Source organism: Aythya ferina, assembly GCF_964211825.1.
Source record: "Aythya ferina genome assembly, chromosome: 5".
NCBI classification, from domain to species: domain Eukaryota; kingdom Metazoa; phylum Chordata; class Aves; order Anseriformes; family Anatidae; genus Aythya; species Aythya ferina.
In genome coordinates, this window is record NC_140301.1 from 57424856 (window position 1) to 57443363 (window position 18508).

Genomic DNA, 18508 nt, shown 5'->3' on the forward strand with positions numbered 1-18508 from the left:
TAGATTTTTTAACATTTGATTTACTTCTTTATCAATATCACAGATGATGTACCACGTCATTAAAGAAGGAAATTTGAGAGAAATAAATACAGTTTCATAGATACAGAAGCTACTACTTGCAGCATGGCCAAATAGACTTAGATGTAATTGCCAACAAATTAATTCACCAAAGAGTGCTGAACCACTGATGCTATTTTAGGCTTCGTTTTGGTAAATAGCAAGCACATTACAGGAGAAGCGATCAAAGAAAATAACCTTTGACTGAGCAATCACAAGTTGATTCAGTTTAAATTAAATGGAAGAGTAAACAAAAATAGGTCTGTAATTAAGGTTCTACATTTCAAATGGGCAGAATCTGAGAAATTAAGGGAACTAATTAGTGAACTCAACTGGACTAAAGAACTGAAAGTCCTGAATGTGGGAAAGGCCTGATATTCCTTTCAGCCAAAAGTATAGAAACTACCTCCAGCACATCTCCCAAGCCAGGGAAAAACAAAGCCTGTAAAAATTACTCTAAATTTAAGTGAATGAGTAAGCCACCTCAACAAAGGATAATAGCAATCAACCAAGAGCCAGCAAAGAATGGAAAAAAAAGACAGCTCAGCAAAGTGAAGGTACTTTAGAGGTCAAGAAGCTTGAGAATAAAATGAGAAATGCCAGAAGTTAAGCAGAATGAGGCCTTGCAAGGGGTAGATTTAAACAGAAACATACCTTTCAGCCCTATGAATAAAATAAACAGTGGGGAAAGGAGTGGGGTAGCTAGGCAGAACTTAAAAACTTGAAGGTCCCTGCCCCAAAATTAAATGGATAACTTACACCGATATTTCAGCAAAGATAACAGTGATAAAGAATGGTAGCTGATGATGATGATAACAAAAGGATGACAAGGATCAAATCTGAGAGAGAAGCTGAGCTCAGACAGCTCAGTGTCATCAGTAGCATCTCTGTCTTCTCAGGGTTGCAGCTACCAGTGTGAGCCAGCATACTGAATCAGAGAGTTGGTAGATGGGAGAGTGCAAAGAAAGGGGAGAGAAAAGGAAAGGGAATGGGAGATGAGGGGAATGACGCAAGCTAAGAAAGGAGTGTAAGATGAACTGTGTGAAGTACTGTTGAATTGTCCCCGGGCACTTGTCCTTGCAACTCCAGAGGCAGTGAAGACCCCAGCAGGACAAGAAGCATTTTCACCCCCTATACCTGTGCTCGCCTTCTTTAAGAGCAGATGATTAGCTCCAAAAGCTCCTTTCACTTCATTCCTTCTTATGGGAGAGATGCAAATTTGAAAAATCTTCCAAACAATCATAGAATCGTAGAATATCCTGAGTTGGAAGGGACCCTTAAGGATCATCAAGTCCAACTCTTGACACCACACAGGTCTACCCAAAAGTTCAGACCATGTGACTAAGTGCACAGTCCAATCTCTTCTTAAATTCAGACAGGCTCGGTGCAGTGACCACTTCCCTGGGGAGCCTGTTCCAGTGTGCAACCACCCTCTCTGTGAAGAACCCCCTCCTGACGTCAAGCCTAAATTTCCCCTGCCTCAGCTTAACCCCGTTCCCGCGGGTCCTGTCACTAGTGTTAATGGAGAAAAGGTCTCCTGCCTCTCGACACCCCCTTACGAGGAAGTTGTAGACTGAGAAGAGAAGATCTTGAGAAGAGCTGGAGTGGGCTAATGAGAGTATTCTCCTATATAAATATTGGCTATTGGTTAGTCTCCAAAAATCCTTGGAACAAATGGGATGACCTTTTTGTTTGGGAGAGCTTAAAATGTGAATCTCCCTGCAGGGAAAATGCAAGAGAAAAGCCTCTAGGCAATTTCTCACTGCTCAATTTCTGTGTTAATACCATTCTAAATTAGAGCAAAATTAAGTAAATTTTGTTCCGCATGGGGAGGGCTAATCAGGTGGGGATCTAGTCTACCAGAGCTACTAAGTGAGACAATAACTCACTTAAAAAAGTATTTAGCTATCAGCTGAGAAACACATCACTCTCATTTGGCAGGGCATGCACAACTCAGAAGACATTAATCAGGTATCCATTGGAGAAGAAAATAGTGATACTTTTACAATAGACTGTAATTTCAAGGGTGGTTAATAAGTGAATAAATAAAACAGCCATCAGTACCAGTAGGTGCTTTTTTTTTTTTCTCTAGAGAGTTCCATTAAAAGAGTCACACAGCACTTCCATCACACTGAAGTCAGACTGAAATATCTCCCTGACCCCAGCTGCACTGTGCAGCCTTCCATCTTGCACCATATTCTTCAAGGAGCCTCACAATGAAGAGCTTCGTCACCTTTTCTTGCTGTACTCAGGACTTTCACATGCAGCATCTGTCCTACCAAATACCCCATCATGGAGTCCAAGCCGTGCTCAGCATCTGCTCTGGAAAATACGCTGAAATCAGCAGCAGCTGGAAGTCCAAAGTCCTTTGAAAATTTTGGTCTCAGTCACATTGCAGAGCATCAGCCATAGGGTTGCCAGGTTTTCAGGAAGCATTCGACATCCTATGCCTACGTTTCACAGATGGTCTGTGCATGGAAACACATGGCATTTATTGTGCATATATAGACCATCTGTCCAGTGTAGAGACCAAAGGCCCACAGCTCCTGGAAGTGCTGGACACACTTCATGTGCTCTATAACTTACCTGTGTGCATGCAGGGAATGTTGCTGAAGTTTTTACTCTGCCTGAGCACTCAGAGCCTCTGAAATCCCAGTCAGAGGTAAAAAATTGCATAACTTCAAATTCCTTGGGGAAGAGGGTGCATGTTCACAGTGTACAATTACCACACTCACTGCCACAGGGGACAACTGGAGCTGCTGCCACATGTATCCCAGGGTCAATGCTCCTGGAATAAAGGAACATAAAGATCTAACACAGTTTCCCCTATGGTCAAGTTCCCCAGCCACCTCTTCCCACAGTTCTTTCAGAAAGGTGTTGCAAGGAGCATGAAGCTGGTAAATCTCAGAAGGTACAGCTTCTCTGGGGTCATTCTCAGTCAGTGCCATCCAACTTTTGGGAGGGTGGCAGGTCCCTACAAAACTTTCAACCTGTGATGCTGTCACTGGTTCAGAAATGTTTTTTGTTTTTGTTTGTTGTTTTTTCTTTATTGTCTAGGCAATCACAAATGCATGAATACCACACTGAGCTGCAAGGCACTTCTGGACCTCCAGTAAAGGCAAAAAGTTGCACAGGATCTGCTCCAGCACAAGGGAGATACACCCACCTCTCAGGAGTCACACATACGTGTGCAAATTGCTGCTCCTGGTGGGAAGCAGCACACCCACATGTGATTATAATATACCCCCTAATAGAAAGCAAGTTATATAGAGCTGATCGGTATATTTGATACCTGGATATTTCAGGCAGCCCTGCCCTGAGGTTCTTCTCCGAATCATCCGATCCCATGTCACCTCAGCTGTAGCTCGGTGGGTGGAGAGGAAGAGTGATGATAGCGTATGACTTCTCCAAAGGTTACACCTGCCAGACAGAAAGGCCTCCTGAAGATGCAGTAGCAGCTAGAGGTTACTCAGCTGCTCGCCACCTCTCGCTTTCTGTTCTCCACATAAAGGGCAGCCGAGCAATTACTGAAGGAAAGGAATGAGCCACCTACGCCTGCACACGTGAGGATCCCATCACACAAGCATAAATCCTGAGTCGATGGCATTAAAATGCAGCCTGAAAAACACCGGCTTTGACAAAGCTCTGCTAGCACTGTTTAATCACAGAAAGGTCGCTGGGTGCTGACCAGACCGGGAATACCTATGTGCTGCCACCACTAGCTAAATGACACTGTGGGGACCTGCCAGGCAGAGCAGGAACTGCAGACAGGGACACCCCTGCAATAACAATGTGCCCAGCAGGAGACAGCCTCATGTGTTTTCAGCAAACACCCCCTCACCCTCCTTGAACACCCTGACCAGCATGTGCCCCTTGGGGCAGCAAGGAGGTGGAAAGCAGCCCTGGATGGAGGACGCTGGAGTGGGGAGGCCTGCTGCAGGGCCCGTGATAGCACAGCCCATGTCCTTAGGGAAGACTGATGGAAGGGCCTCATGTCCTGATGGCTGGGCTCACCCACACCCACAGAGCACAGTCAGAAAACCACCAGATCTTGTGAAACCGCAAGAAAAAGGATCAACCCAATGGAACTCAACAGCTCAACTGAACGAAGAATGAGCAAGGCGGGGACCCACCAGTGCTGTCTGAGGAAGAGGAAGGCAGCATGGCCGGACAGCCTGCTTGCCAGCTGGGAGCAACAGGAGAGCCATGAAGGTGAGCCTGGGAGAGGGGAAATGACTCAGGGCTCGCAGTGTCAGGCAAATGGGAGGCATAAATAAGAACAGACACCCAGATGCTTAGAGCCAGGCGGCCACAGGAGATAGCCAGATTAGAAAAGGCAAATAAATGTGTGTGGGAGTGGATATGAGATCAGAGAAGCAGGGTCAGGCGAGTTCAAAAACAAGCTCTGGAAGTCCTTTGCATGCTACTGAGCTCGATGGTGAGGAAAGGAAGCCTTTGAAAGTGGTGAAGGGACAGGGTGATATAATACCACAGCCTGCGTGAAGAGAATAGCATGGCTTCGGCATAATGAAAATCTCAGTGCACTATTCTTCTCTCGCTTAGCCTCGTTTAAATCATGAATAATGACATGGCAAACTACAACAGGTTAAATCCGGTGGGAGGGAGAGAAGAATCACATCCCTTTTGTTTAGAAGGGACCCACAAAAAAAAAATGCAATAGGAGATTTACAGCAGTCAAGAGGAAAACCATGATGGATGACATGAATAGGCATTGAATCAGCAGAGCTGTGACTGTGTAAGGTCTGGAGGAGGAAGCAAAGGAGACTGCAGGTGCTGGAGGCTAAGCAAAATTAAGGGCAAGCAAAATTCAGTATAGTTTCAGTTAGTGATATAGCTTTGCCACATGCCGCATAACAAGGCTTCCTTTTCTAACTACAGATGCGAAGCAAGGAATGATGGTGCTAGCACACATGGATCCACGCTAATCTCTTCAGAGGACTTGATAAGGGAGGCCAGTGCTTCCGCCACCTCCTTTTCTAGAGGCTGAACTACTTGAAAAAGACTGCTAAAAATATACGCGGAACCGGCCATTACTTTGCCATGAAATCGGTTGTTCTGGCTCCCACATGACAGCTGTGCAGCTGCGGATGGCGGAGGGCAAGCTGAGTCGGAAGGGTGTGGGGACCCTATCAGTGCTTTTGAAACATGGTCCTCACATGAGTAAGGAATTACATATTGTGAGACCTTACTTTGAATGTGACTTGCTCCCAAGTCACCAGCTAGACACCCTATTTTGCAGCCACACACTTACCAGAGAGCTCCAAACATTCTGGTGCCTGCTACAGTGTGTGTTAAACCAGAGGTAGGCTGCAATGCAGTTTATCATGCAGAAAAATCTCTCCAGAGATGTTGTCATTTTAGATGGAGTTTGCAGGGCAAGAGGTTACATGAGATACCTTTTAAGACAGATAATAATTGCTTCATTCGTCACAAGGAAAGAAAAATGAGTTTGAGACTCCATAAAAGAATAGTTTGGGGGTCATAATTTTGTGTTTACGCACTTCTGATGTAAAAACAGAATTTCTAATGAAGAATGAATATGAAAAATCCTTGGGGATTGTAAGTGAATCTCCGTACTTTAAACTGGCCCTCATACATAGTCTTGCAGTGCACCATCAAATGCATAATATACATCCCACTACCAATGTCTTATCAAAAATGACAAATACTGCCTAGCCATGCTGTTTCTGCAAGAGATGCAGGCTTCTGTTTATTTCTCATTTGGAAAAAAATGACACTGATAGCAAGCAAGAGATTAGTGTGTGTTGCTGGATATGAAGAATAGCAGTGGTGGAAAATATCCCCTATTCCCAAATGATAGGGATGAGTATATCTAATTAAAAAGTAATCTTTTATTGTCTGCCAACTCAATCTAAGTTTCAATATACAAACCAGCAATTACAGGAAGTAGATAATCAGTTATGCATTTAAAAGACTTTCTGCTGAATTACATGTCCTTTAATTAGATGTACATTTAACAAAAATGTATTTTGGGGAAGTGAAGGAGAAACAGTTGCTATACTAGAAATGGACTTACTCTATCCATGGCCAACAGAAACTATCTGGAGTAACAAAAATAAATCATCTTATTTTAGACCATGTGTCACAAGCACCTCCAAGAGCTAAATTTCAATGCCCCAAGCCACCTTGTGTCTATGTTATCCTTCCAGGTTTTGAAGCACAAACATCGCTGAATTTTAAGATATGAAAATGAATGCTAAATGCTTTAAAGTTGTGTCTGGCACATACATCTATGCAATGATGGTACTAGTGGCATCCACATTTTTCTCTTATATACATGCTTAATACACAACAACTGCTACAGAGATTACAGTGCAGCGGTGCATCCTTTTCAAACCATGTTCAGGATGCCAAACCTTCTGCAGATAGTAAGACAGAGGATGTAAATGTCAGGCTTAAAATATTCTGGGTTAGAAACTGATGCAGGCATCCTCTTACTGTAAGCAAGGCCCAGGAGCGAATGTCATTTCAGAAGCATGTTTCTGCCATTATCACAACCCCAGTGCTCATTAAAGCCTGTTAAAGTGTTCCTCACAAAAGACAGAGGAGGGTGTGCTGGTTTGCAGACACACCACAGGTATGAAGGGGCAAGGGGAAAAAAAGTGAGGGGGCCTTACAAATTGTTTCACAATTACAGATATCTTTTGGTAATTTTCATCTTCCAAGATGCACTGCTAAACATTGCTAGATCCCCCACATCTTCTCTGTTTGCTAGTGTGTGCTAGTGTGTAGTGCTGTTCGCCCTATCACACAATTCCCTCCAGAAAAACTTGTAGCCCTCTCCTTTAAATGTGACCTTTTAACAGTGATGGGTATCATTACAACTTCCTCATAACAAATTTTTGCTACAGGCACAAATTCTTCCTCCGCACCTGGCAGTCCACGGCACTGGGTAGCTATAAATCTACCTGTAATATCTATGGAATTAAACATCTGATTGGGTCTTCTCTTTTTAGAATTCTGGGGGTGTTTTGTTTTGTTTTAATGCAAAGTAACCCATACAAATGTATGCATCTGTGATCCCTAGGCATGCAGGGGTGACTCTCTCCAATCTTAGCTTAGATTAAGCTTGTTTTTCCATCAGCTCACCAGCATGCTCAGAAAGCGTTCTCCCTTTCTGCAGTGTTCAGGACTGAGCACATTCCTGCTCTCCAATACAGGCTGTAAACTGCAGGCAGTGAAGCTCCTTCAATGGCCTAGAAAGACAAAGGGGTGACAAGGTCCTGGAGAAGATCAGCTTTGGCACAGGTGCTCCATGCAGGGCTGCAGGCCTTCCTCCCACATCGACTGGTGAAGAAGATGGGGGCAAAGTGCAGACTCTAGGCCACAGGGTTAAGACAGCAACGTTTAAGATGATTGATAGCTCCAGAAGGAAGAGAGGAATCTGTCTGCTTCGTCTCCATGTTCTCCACTTTTGAGCAATCACTCCAACTCAGATGTGAGCAGCTGCCAAAAAAATTCAAAACCATTTCCTTTGAATTGCAGGGTAAGGGATTACCAATTTCCGAGCCATACTTATGAGCAGATTTATGTTCATCCCAGATTGCTAGAGGAAAAAATGTCACTGGCATCCCACTGCAGCTGTGTCTATCCCACTCAAGTGTGAGATATCAGATTGGCACCAGCCCACTTATCCTGACTAATTGGATAAAATTATTGACTTCCTGCAATTTAGTGTTTTATCGGGAGTTTGTTTGCAAGGGAACCTTGGATTTCCAGGTTTTAGCTAGTAGTGCTGTTATGTTTTGGTTTGCCTGGACAGCTGCTAGGTGGCAATGCTCTTATCGCTCTTTGCATGACCATTTTGTGAAGGTGAAGAGATTCAAAGGATATGTCTAAGAAGAGCTTCATTTTCAGCTGTTGCTGATGCGTCTTACATGGGTTCACTGTTTAGTAGAAAGGGCTATTTGGCCTTTATTTACTGGCTATTAATACCCTGTACATTAAAATTATCACCCAGATGTATTTTAATATACATAAATCTCATTCTCTCAAGCCAATATCTGTTCTTTGATGAACACTCCTCTTAGCATTTCAGAAGATATTGATTATAACACCTTTCACCTCTGAAGTAAGCCTATATATTGCATTCTATATATTGCTGCAACAGCCATTTTAAGGTGACAAACAGAAAAGTTAAACCTTACCTCAACAGATTTTATTCTGATTAAAAAACAACAAAAAAAAAACAAACAAACAAACAAACAAGCAAAAAACAGTTGTTTTTACCTTAAGGTTGTTTAGGCTTATTTTCTATAGGAAAGAATTTCCAGAAAAGTGCCAGTATGTATGCGTTAATTAAAATGGCTTTGTTGATCTCTGTCAAGGCCCCTCTCCCAACCCTCTGCTTAGGAAGTATTGTCCTCCTTCTCGAAGAGTTTCCCCATTGTCCCCAGTCCTCATGCAAAATCCTAAAATATGCAATTAGCTAAGCAGGTCACAGATAGAAGAAGGACATTCCAGTTTCAAGAGGAATTTTTGGCAACACAATGCTCAAGTAGTTTGCAAGCAGACTGAAGCTGTGCTTGGAGCCAAGGGAAGCTATGTGGACAGCACTGGCAAGTTTGGCTGGCGCTGTTGCATCCCGTCTCCCAGTGAAGGTTATTAGTTCCAGCTCAGCACCATGTTCACATGGCTTCAGTGACAAGGAACACGGGCAGACCACACTCATCTCTGCCTGGATGATATCTTGCAGACACTAACAAATCCTCTATTATCCTCCTTTGGATTAGGAACAGGACTCCACAATGCCTCTGCAAAATCAAATGATTTTTTCTCCTGGACAACCACCCCTAGCAGGAAGAAGCAACATATCCCTTTGCCAGTGCTCAGTTCAGCAAGGGACATTTAATTCCTTACTGTGCAATTCCTCCTTCCGTCTGCTTACTTCTTCATGAAGAGGTGTTCGTTTCACTCCAGCCAGATGCCTGAACACACGCCATTGCATCGGTTCTAGAGAGGACTGCTGGGGTCTCTGGCATTAGCCAGAGCTCCCAGCACAGACAGGTGGGTGGACCTGGGGGAAATTCAAAGACTGAAACTGGAAAAGAGAAGAGAGAGAAAATAAATTTTCAGCACACATAAAAGTAATCTAAGAAACACACATTCCTTGAATAATTACTAGTTAAAATACAGTTTCCAAAGAACACGTTTCCTTAAATACCATATAGTCAAATTACTTGGTCATATTGCTTGGCCTCAGCTATGCAAGAGGTCAGGCTTGAAGCTCGTAATGGTCCCTACTGGCTGTGAAGGTCTGTGAGTGAATACTCACTTGCAGTTTCACATTTTTCTGAAAAATTTATTCCAGCCTCTACTTTATATCCAGATAACATGGCTGATAATGAATAAAAAAAAGGCTTTTAATTAACAGAGTAAATCAATAGGGATGCAAAAGGGTTTTCTCTGAGTACCAAGATACACCTCTCACAAAGGAGACAATAGCCTGCCTAGTTTTCCCCAGGGTTCCTCAATTAATAAATATATTTTCATTATGGTGATGATGATGGTATGTGGTAAAGTTGTATAAGAAACAAGACAAACAGCAAGAAGGAAATGCATTTTACCATACATCAGGTATTGCCTTTTAGGATCAAGCAGTCATTTCTGGCCTGCACAAAGAATGTGCAATAAAGAAGCACAAACTGGTGTCTCCTAAAAGAAAGCAAGACCTATAGGAGCTACAGAAGGCTGCAGTGCTGACTTTCCTTTCCACCCTTCTCACATCCCAGCAACCTGTCAGGACAGTGGCTCTGTCCTCCTTGGGTGAGTCTTGGCTGGCCCCTCATCCTTGTAAGGGGATGACAACAATGAAGACAAAGAATATTTCCTCCCCTTCTGACTCCCATGAAATTCTCAGTCTAATCTGAAGCCTTTTAATCTGTGAAATGATCCAGAAACACCAATGTGAGTCACACCAGTTCCTGACAGAAACTTTAACTTTCCTAATCATGCTGGGCCTCTCATGTAACTGATCAACACATGGCGAAATGATTATACCTTTACTCCTGACCCTAAGTCTATCCTTAGCAGGAATGATGTATATTTGCTTTGTTCACCTGAGCTCCTCAGGACTCAAGAGCTTTCAAGTCTCGATTGCAATCCTGACCTGTGTCTATCATGGTTATTGTTCCTTTCACTACAACATGCCTGGGTCTGAATGACTCAGAACAAGTTTTTTAGAACAAGACAGGAAATTTGTCTGCCCAAGGTTATTAGTTCACCCTTCTTCCACCCTGCAATGACCCACCAAATCTTCTGCTGCAGTTGTGTCACCCTGTATTTAGCTCTGATTCACCTGAAAATACAAGTTGTTTGGGGCAGAAACCACATAGTCCCAGCTGAGAAGGATTTTAATTCTTGTGCCTATAGATATTAGCCAAGAAAATCCCATGAAATCAAAGGGAAATAATTTATTCCACATACATCTACCCTAGGGCACTATCACCATCATCCAAAGTATTGTTTTCAGAGATAGGCCACTGGCTGAATAGGACTGTGGTGACAAACCAGTCTTGCAGTTCTGAGGTTTCTTAAAGCACAATCTTCATTTATGGTGGCTGCCAAATCGTGAATAATTTACCACCTTATGTCAGAGTGGTTGGATCTGTGCACCATAATTGCAGATGATGTCAGCTCAGGGATTTGTCCTGGGAGGCTAAAAGCCACTGCAGAGCTATTGTCTCTTGTGGCCAGTTTTTCAGCTCCTAAAGCAACAAGTAATTCAGAAGTATAGGTCTGAAAAAAGATAACCTATAATTAATATCCTACACACACAGTTAAAATGCTGTTGAGAGGGATGGAGAGCAGCTGATTTACAGTCACTGAAGTCTGATCTCAGCAGCAGTTCTGATCAGCTGCAGCAAGTGAAGAATTTCACTAGTGGTGGCAAAAGCACCTGGTCTGAGTGACAGGATGCACCAGACTGGCAGGACTGTATATTACTGAGGACTGTATATTACCACTGTCACCGAGAAACTCCTCACCCAAGCAGACACCTGTTCCTGGTTTGGAAATCCATCTGTGTTGTACATGAACAGTGGGATGCAGAGCCCAGGCCAGTGCAAGGGGCACTGCAGACTCCTGAGTCCCCTTTCTGCAAAGAACCTGTTCCTGGAAATGCTGGCAGCCAGAACAGGCATGCACTGCTTGTAGCATGCCCAGGAGCAAAGGGAAGAAGACAATCTCTTATATCCATTTTACCCTTTCTGAGTTGTGGAGTCAGGCTGTAACACTAATATCAGAGCTAAGGAGTAGAGGGAGGAGGTGGAGGGACTGGAGAGACAGGAGGACACTCAGACACAACTGGACTCAACAACTGGTTGGTGAAGGCTTATAGCTAGAACAATATTCCTCTTTGTGCCTAACATGCAATTACATTTATTTTGTCATTTATAGGGTTCAAATCATTTTTTACTCAACTGCTTAACTTGAAGTTGTGCTTATACACACAGCACAACCAGTATGAAGCTAAGATAAAGCCTCTGACTTGCACTTTTTGTTTTTCCAGAGGAATTACAAGGATGTCACCACCCTGCAGGTTCTGACATGACAGATCTTCCCCAGAACTGCAACACAGAACAACAGACTGAGTCATGCCTGAGAGTGCTACCCACGGAAATTTCCCAGCAGGCTGGGCTGGCTGGTCTCACCTCCTGAGCCTGACGTTGCTAAAGAGCAGCCTGATGTGCGATAATTAATCAAGTAGCTCTTGTGGAGCCAGGCACAGTCCATGTATGCACAGGGATGGTTCAACTCCATTCAGTACACAAGGGCCCAGCCTGGAGCTGGCATTCATCGCTAAGCTTTAACTTGTTTGCAGGATGTGAGGATTTGGCTCACCTCAGTTACCCATAGATTTACCTGTTGCCTTGAGCAGCTTTCAGGTAAAATAGACAAAAAGCTAACATTACAAAGAGAAAAGAAGAAAGTCTTGGGAGGTCTGAATGGGTCTCTGAGAGATGCAGAACTGTGACCCATTACCATGGTCTCTAGGTCTCCCCATAGCTCAGGGACAGGATGGCTGCTCAGAGGGAAGATAACTCCAAAGCCACCTTGTTTTTCCCATGAAGTTACTCTGGGCACAGCTGGTTTCCAGACAGCTTTACATTTACTAGTAATCAAATAGCAGACCTTGCTGATTACCTGACCCCATACAAAGAAAGTTTAAAGGCTACAGTTATGTTCAAACTGCTATGCTAAAGTTTACAATGTTTTATTGCAGTGCAGATCCCGGGACTGGCATTCTGGCACTGCAGGCAATTCCCATATAGAAATATAGAAATATACAGAAATACTAACATAGTAAAAGGGGGAATATGTTTCTTGCACAGCTTTGAGCCATTTTATTTTTCTTGACATGGAAGATGGGGAGATGGGGGATCAGGATGTCCTATACTGCAGCTATTCTTGACTCCTAGCCGTTCAGGGGAGGAAGCCCTTTAAGCCAGTGTTTCAAAGCCCCTTGCTCGTCATTTGAACAATAGAAACAGCGTAGACTGAAGTCTCAGAGGGAGTAAAAGAGATGGGGCTAAAGTTAAATAGTGCAAAAGAAGTGCAGCTAGGAATGAAGCCCATGAGCAAGCCTCCTCTGGGAACTTTGCACTTGGGCTCTTGACAGACTGGAGGAGCTGCAAGAAATAAGGTACAGCATTACCATGGAGAAGGTGGCCCCTGGTGGAGCAGAACCTGACTCACATGACAGAACAATTCAGGAATATCTGATAATATCCTGACAAGGAACTTGACAGAGACCTCCCTCTTACACAGGTTTGCCAGGGAACAGTCATTTTCAGGAAATTCCTTTGTCTTTGCTTTGTCCTCGCCCACATAACCAAAGGTGAAGTGTTCATAACCAGAAGTTACAGGACCATAAACCAGAGGCTACTCTTGCTACCACCATTCACTTATCAGTTTGGAACATGTCTCCCAGGGTGATTCTGTAGCAAGGGTGAATGCTGTTGCAGCTCCTAGCTTAATTCTGCAGCAGATTCCATAAAAATATTTTCCGTTCTAGGAATTCCCCATGTATAGGAGGAATGAGAGTGAACAAAGGGGCAAGGAAGGGTTGTTTGCTTGCTTGTTTTCACTGAAAGTTTAATCATCTGTGGAACGTTGTCTTTTCATGCATTTTCTAGAATGAGTGAAAAATGACACTTCCCAACGAAAATCATTACTTTTTGTCAGAAACAAACAAACAAAAACACTCCAAACCAATCACCTAGGAACTAGTAAAGAGAGGCAGATTTTGCCTGAAAAGAGTAACTTTGGATATATTCTGGCATTTCAAGGAGAGATATTTCATAGTTCAGAAATGTGAATAGTCCATCTCAAGCCATCATCATGCCCCGCTGGGAACTATAGTTCCTCAGAGCTGCCCATAAGCCTGACTGTACTGTATCCTAGAGGCCTTGCAGCCTCCCAATGAGGCAATGCAATGAGACACTTACTTAGAAGGCAAAAGAACAGAGATCAGGGACCTGGGAGACAACGCTGTAACTCCCATTAGCCACTGTGCAAGCAGGAACTCTCCAGTGAGATGCCAAAGTACATCATTTTGGCTTGGATTGGCTCATCCCCAAATGTGCTGTTTGGATTTTGTTTTCCCATGGGGCACTTTGATTTTCGGGTGGGGGAAAAAAAAAAAAAAAGCGCCTAAGGTTTTCAATAGACAATATTATTCCATGGCAAAATTTAAAGAAAAATGTCTTTTCATTTACATTTTCATCATGATAGACAAATGGATATATAGATAAATATATATAATCTTATGAGCCCTGTGATGTATAACTACATAATCCATGCTGAACTCCAAAAGACATGTAAGAGCAGTAATACTGTTTTGCCCAAAGTCCAAGTCACAAAGCATGATCATCTGTGAGAGGAGAATATGATTAGTGGAAATGATAGAAAATAGGGCTGAAAGCAACTTCTAGAGACCATTCTTGCCAATGATGACACCAATCTAAACCACCTTTAACAGATACTGATTTAGCCTGTTATGGAAAACCTTCAATGGGCCTCCACACGTAACCCAGACAATATCACCCAGTCCTTAAATACCTTTACAGCAGGAAGTTTTCCCTAATGCTTTAATGAAGTTTCCCTTTCTGAACTTTAAGCCCATTACTTCTTCTTCTGTCCATTGTGGAGACCAGATTGCCCGTTCTGCTCTGCAACAGCCTGTTGCACATCTGAAGATCACCAAATGACACACCAGTCTGCTCTTTTCTAGACTAAACATCCCCAGCTTTTTTCAGAGCCATGTTTTCTGTTCTCCTCTGAACTACCGTCTTTCTGTTTACCTACATTTTTCAAGGAGCGCAGTGTCCAAAAGCAGACACGATATCCCAGCTGGGGTTTAAACACAGCTATGTAAAGCAGAAGGATGCTTTCACACATCTCATCTCTGTTAGTTTTCAAGTAAATTCTTGTTTCAGTCCCTAAAGTTAGGCAAGGCCTCATTAATTCTTCATCTTCATGAGATAAATCTTAAAGAAATTCCACAGTTTCAGCTGGTGTGACCCTAATCAATGAAACTGTGCCTTGTCTTTCTAACAGAGTGCCACAAAATGGTTGAAGCCTTTTAATATTCAAGACTTGACAGCCTGTTTATGTTCTAGGATTGGGATATTTTCCTTTGACAGCAAGAAGAGCAAATTTGCAGCTTGTGATACTGCGAGGAGCCTGGAAACCCTTTGGCACTTTTAAACATCAAGATTTACTTAGAAGAGCAGTGGTTTTTTTAAACCATCTAAATATATCCTCTTAATTATTAGTTTGACTGTAACGTGCCTCAGAATGTAAAGGCTTAAATCCTCATGTCTAATTAAAGCTACGTATGGAGAGAGAGCCAGCGGATTAGGAGGGAGCAGTCTGTCTTTGCAGCAACTAGCAAGTTGCTGTTTTATCTATTTTGAACCAAACACAGTAGCCTTTTAAAGATGAAGAACAGGACAACAAGTGCAATATGTACCAGTCCTACCACTCAGTGGTGAAACTAATTACAGAAGAAAGCAAAACCAGACAAGCAATACAGCACTACGCTTCCAATCAAGAGAAACGTGACAAACATTTACTGTGATCAAACCAATAACTTAAAGTGCACATTACAAATATTTCTTATTCATCTCTAATTCCGGAAGCCCTTCTTTCCCCCTGTTGTGCTAATTGTCTTATATCCAAGGCTTCTGGCTCCCAGCCAGATATTTGCTGTTCTCTGAAAAGCTTCTCTATTCTGGAAGATAAATGCCAACCCAGCATGGAAATGATTTAGCAGCCAAAGAACTGATGGATTTCCAGTTTTGATTCACTCTACTCCAGGACCACTGTAGCTCTAAATACTGTCTGTCTCTTACTAATAGGTGTTGTCATTTTTTTTTAACACCACTGATGTTTGATGGCAGTATCAATAGAAGGGAATATCAAAGGAATTTTAAATAGAATATTCAGACATGGAAAGAATGTTTTTTGGTACTTTGAAAACAAACACCACTTTCAGATCAAAGTTCCCAAACAAGGGCTTAGCTGAAAGATTAAAATAAATGAACCCTAACTAAATAAATTAGGTGTTGGGATTTTTTAAATGTCATCTGCAAAATAGTGCAGCACAACATTGACTTCGAGCCTTGTAAGTTCAAGCATGTTATATATCTAATATTTAGCTGAAGTAAATCAGGAGGAAACTTGTCTCTGTTCTTTTCTCTGGCTATAGGGATGGAAATGGTCCTTCTGGATTTGTACCTAGTCCAAGACAACAGCACAGTCAGGATCTGAAACCCTTAAAAAAATTGGTAGAGGAAGAACTAAGATGGACACAGGGCCTATCACCTTAAGCTCTCAGCCGCACTCCGGGTTCACTGCAGAATCTCTTGCCCGCAGTCCATCTCCCTCTGTGCACCAACCACCTACCCCAAGGGAAGATGGCCAATGCACCAGCTTTAAGGCATCAAGCCACCCAGAGAAGACATCCTTTTCAATAAAGTATTCATTGGCCCCATGGAGCCCACAAGCTTCCAACCTGATGCTGACCCAAGGAATACAAGGGACATGGGAATATGACTTTCTGCTACGGAATCCCAGGGGTCTGGGAATTAAACTTTCTTCTTCCTTAGTGCAGCATACACTGGACTACATCTTGACTGAGCAATTCAGAAAGGAAAAAAAAAAATCATAATAATATCAAATGTCCTTTTCGTCAGTAGTCTCTACCACAGTTTCATTGCAACTCAGGGAATGAACTGAGCACTAGTTGCAAACATCTGCCCATGTATTTTGGGGCTCTTTTACCTTATTATTTGAGCTTCTATCCTCTACTGAGTGATAATGAACTAACACTCATTGACTGTATGCCAATGAGGACATATTCACATCTCTCTGCAAACAGGCAATTGTGCACCATCAGCATTTCATGTCATTATGATGCAGCTACAGTACTTCAGCGCTTTCCTGTACTTTGATCAGCAAAGATTAATTACCCTCAACTGAATTATTAGTGGTGATTAAACCTAACAGAAAATAAATGGGACTGCAATAGTACTGGGTTATAATTTTGCCAGTGTGGTCATTTGCAAGCAATTTCATTGTGCACAAATTTTTCTTAATCATTATTCTCTACGAGTTTTTTATCATGTATTAATTAGGAGGAGACAGCTCAAACACAATACCATGTTGTCCATTACATGACATATGCAAATTATGCACAAAGCCCACATAGAGCTATATGTGCAAAGCTCAAGTTGACTTGGGCAAAATTTTAATTGAAGTCAGAGGAGGCTTGCTTGTGGTAGCACATGCAGCTATACGTGAGCTTTGCATGTGATTTGCATATGCCATGTCATCTTGACCCAAGATTTGATCAGTTGGTTTACAGGGTCAATTTCCATCAAAACTACAACTTAGAGTGATTTGGTATGAATTCTGAATGTAATAAATATTACACGAGGGACTTCCTTCAATCACAGCACAGCGAGGCGGGAGCATTAGATGGCTCTTCCTCAGACAGTACATGCCCCGTACTTGAAAATCTCTCCCACGTTACTCAGATCACATATTAAAAGACCTGCAGAAGCAGACTCATGAATGTGAACAGGGATGTGTCGCACCCTGGGCCATCCTTTGAGAGTGCTGACATATCACTGTCAACCTTACCTTCCTCTCTGTGTAGTTCAGTTCCTAGAGTATCATGAAATACAACCCTCCTGCCTTTCTCTTTGGCTCCTCAATAGAACCAGATCTCCTCAGATGTTTTCTCGCCAGAAGAGATCAGTACTACCTCACTCGCAAAGGCATCTAGGACTTAAAAAATCATTGTCAGGGACAGCACATCATATTTCTTTTCCCTCCAACACACCAATTCTACAGTAGCAAAAATAATAATAGTAGTAATAATGATCCTTTTTTGCATGCCTCCTCCACACCATATCAGTCCAAGAAGGAAATGTATTTTTCTCCTCAGGCTTTTCATTTCACAGCCAGGAGGCTCTGGAAAGAGAAGGAATTGCTGGAACAAGTCTTCTTTCATATAATGACAGTCCACAATCCTGCAGTCTGTGCAAGTCTTGGTCTTGGCTTGAGCCATAAGGTCACACAGTAATTAGTCCAATCCCCCTCTTGGGTCAGAGTTTGTCTTGTTCGCAACAACTGTTTGCTCAAATGTTTTTGTTGCCTTATTCTCAAGCAGTTCGGATGGCAGGCAGCGAATACCACGGTGAGCACCATGGTTTTAAACTACTCTAACGTAACTCAAGCCTGGAAGTGCCCTCTTCATCTCGCAGAATACCACTTAATGGTCTCCCGCAGACCGTGCCATTACCTGGGAGGCCTCAGAGCTCCTGCAGCGGGGTTGGCTCCAGCGCCAGAAATAACCAGCAAAGATTTTTCTCTGAGCAGAAAATCTCTGCTCTAAACCAGAAAACAACTTGCTTTTTATAAGAATGTAATAAGGTCAATAAGAGGCCTTCCAGGTCAATACTCTGTCTCCCGCAGTGACCAGTAGTAAACACACAGGGAAGAGAGAGGGCTTGGGATTTCTGATTTTTAACTCTTCATTGGCAGAAAAAAAAAAAAAAAAAAAAAAAAAAATTCTTAATATCTGAACTAGTGCAAACATTTTATTTACAATTCTGGCTCAAGCTGTATAACATGCAGTCAATAGGAATTACTTGGTTTGTCCAAACTCTGCAGTTACAGAAAAATCTACACCTCTATGAATGACTTTAAGTCTTTTGTTTTTCCATCGCTTGGCTCCCAAACCAGGTCTCATTTCTGGACAGGCATCACGCACAACATGCATCCAACCACCCTAGGCCTTGCAAAGTGCTGAATCCTACAACCCAGCTGAAAAGTTTTGCCATATAACCCATCAATCTTTGGGAAACAAACCACAGGACTGGCTTTTCTTCAGCACAAT

General features: G+C 42.7%; 1 long non-coding RNA gene across 1 annotated transcript in view; it reads right to left on the reverse strand.

Annotated features, from left to right (window-relative positions):
- Window positions 1–2118: 2118 nt before the first annotated feature.
- The window catches only part of LOC311438152, a 120474-nt gene continuing 104084 nt past the window's right edge, over window positions 2119–18508 (reverse strand). The window contains exons 4-8 of the long non-coding RNA XR_014693945.1: window positions 8329–9139; window positions 7189–7545; window positions 3350–3477; window positions 2644–2845; window positions 2119–2525 (exon numbers count right to left, since the gene is read on the reverse strand). This is a non-coding gene — a long non-coding RNA (uncharacterized lncRNA). The remainder of the gene's footprint in view (window positions 2526–2643; window positions 2846–3349; window positions 3478–7188; window positions 7546–8328; window positions 9140–18508) is intronic.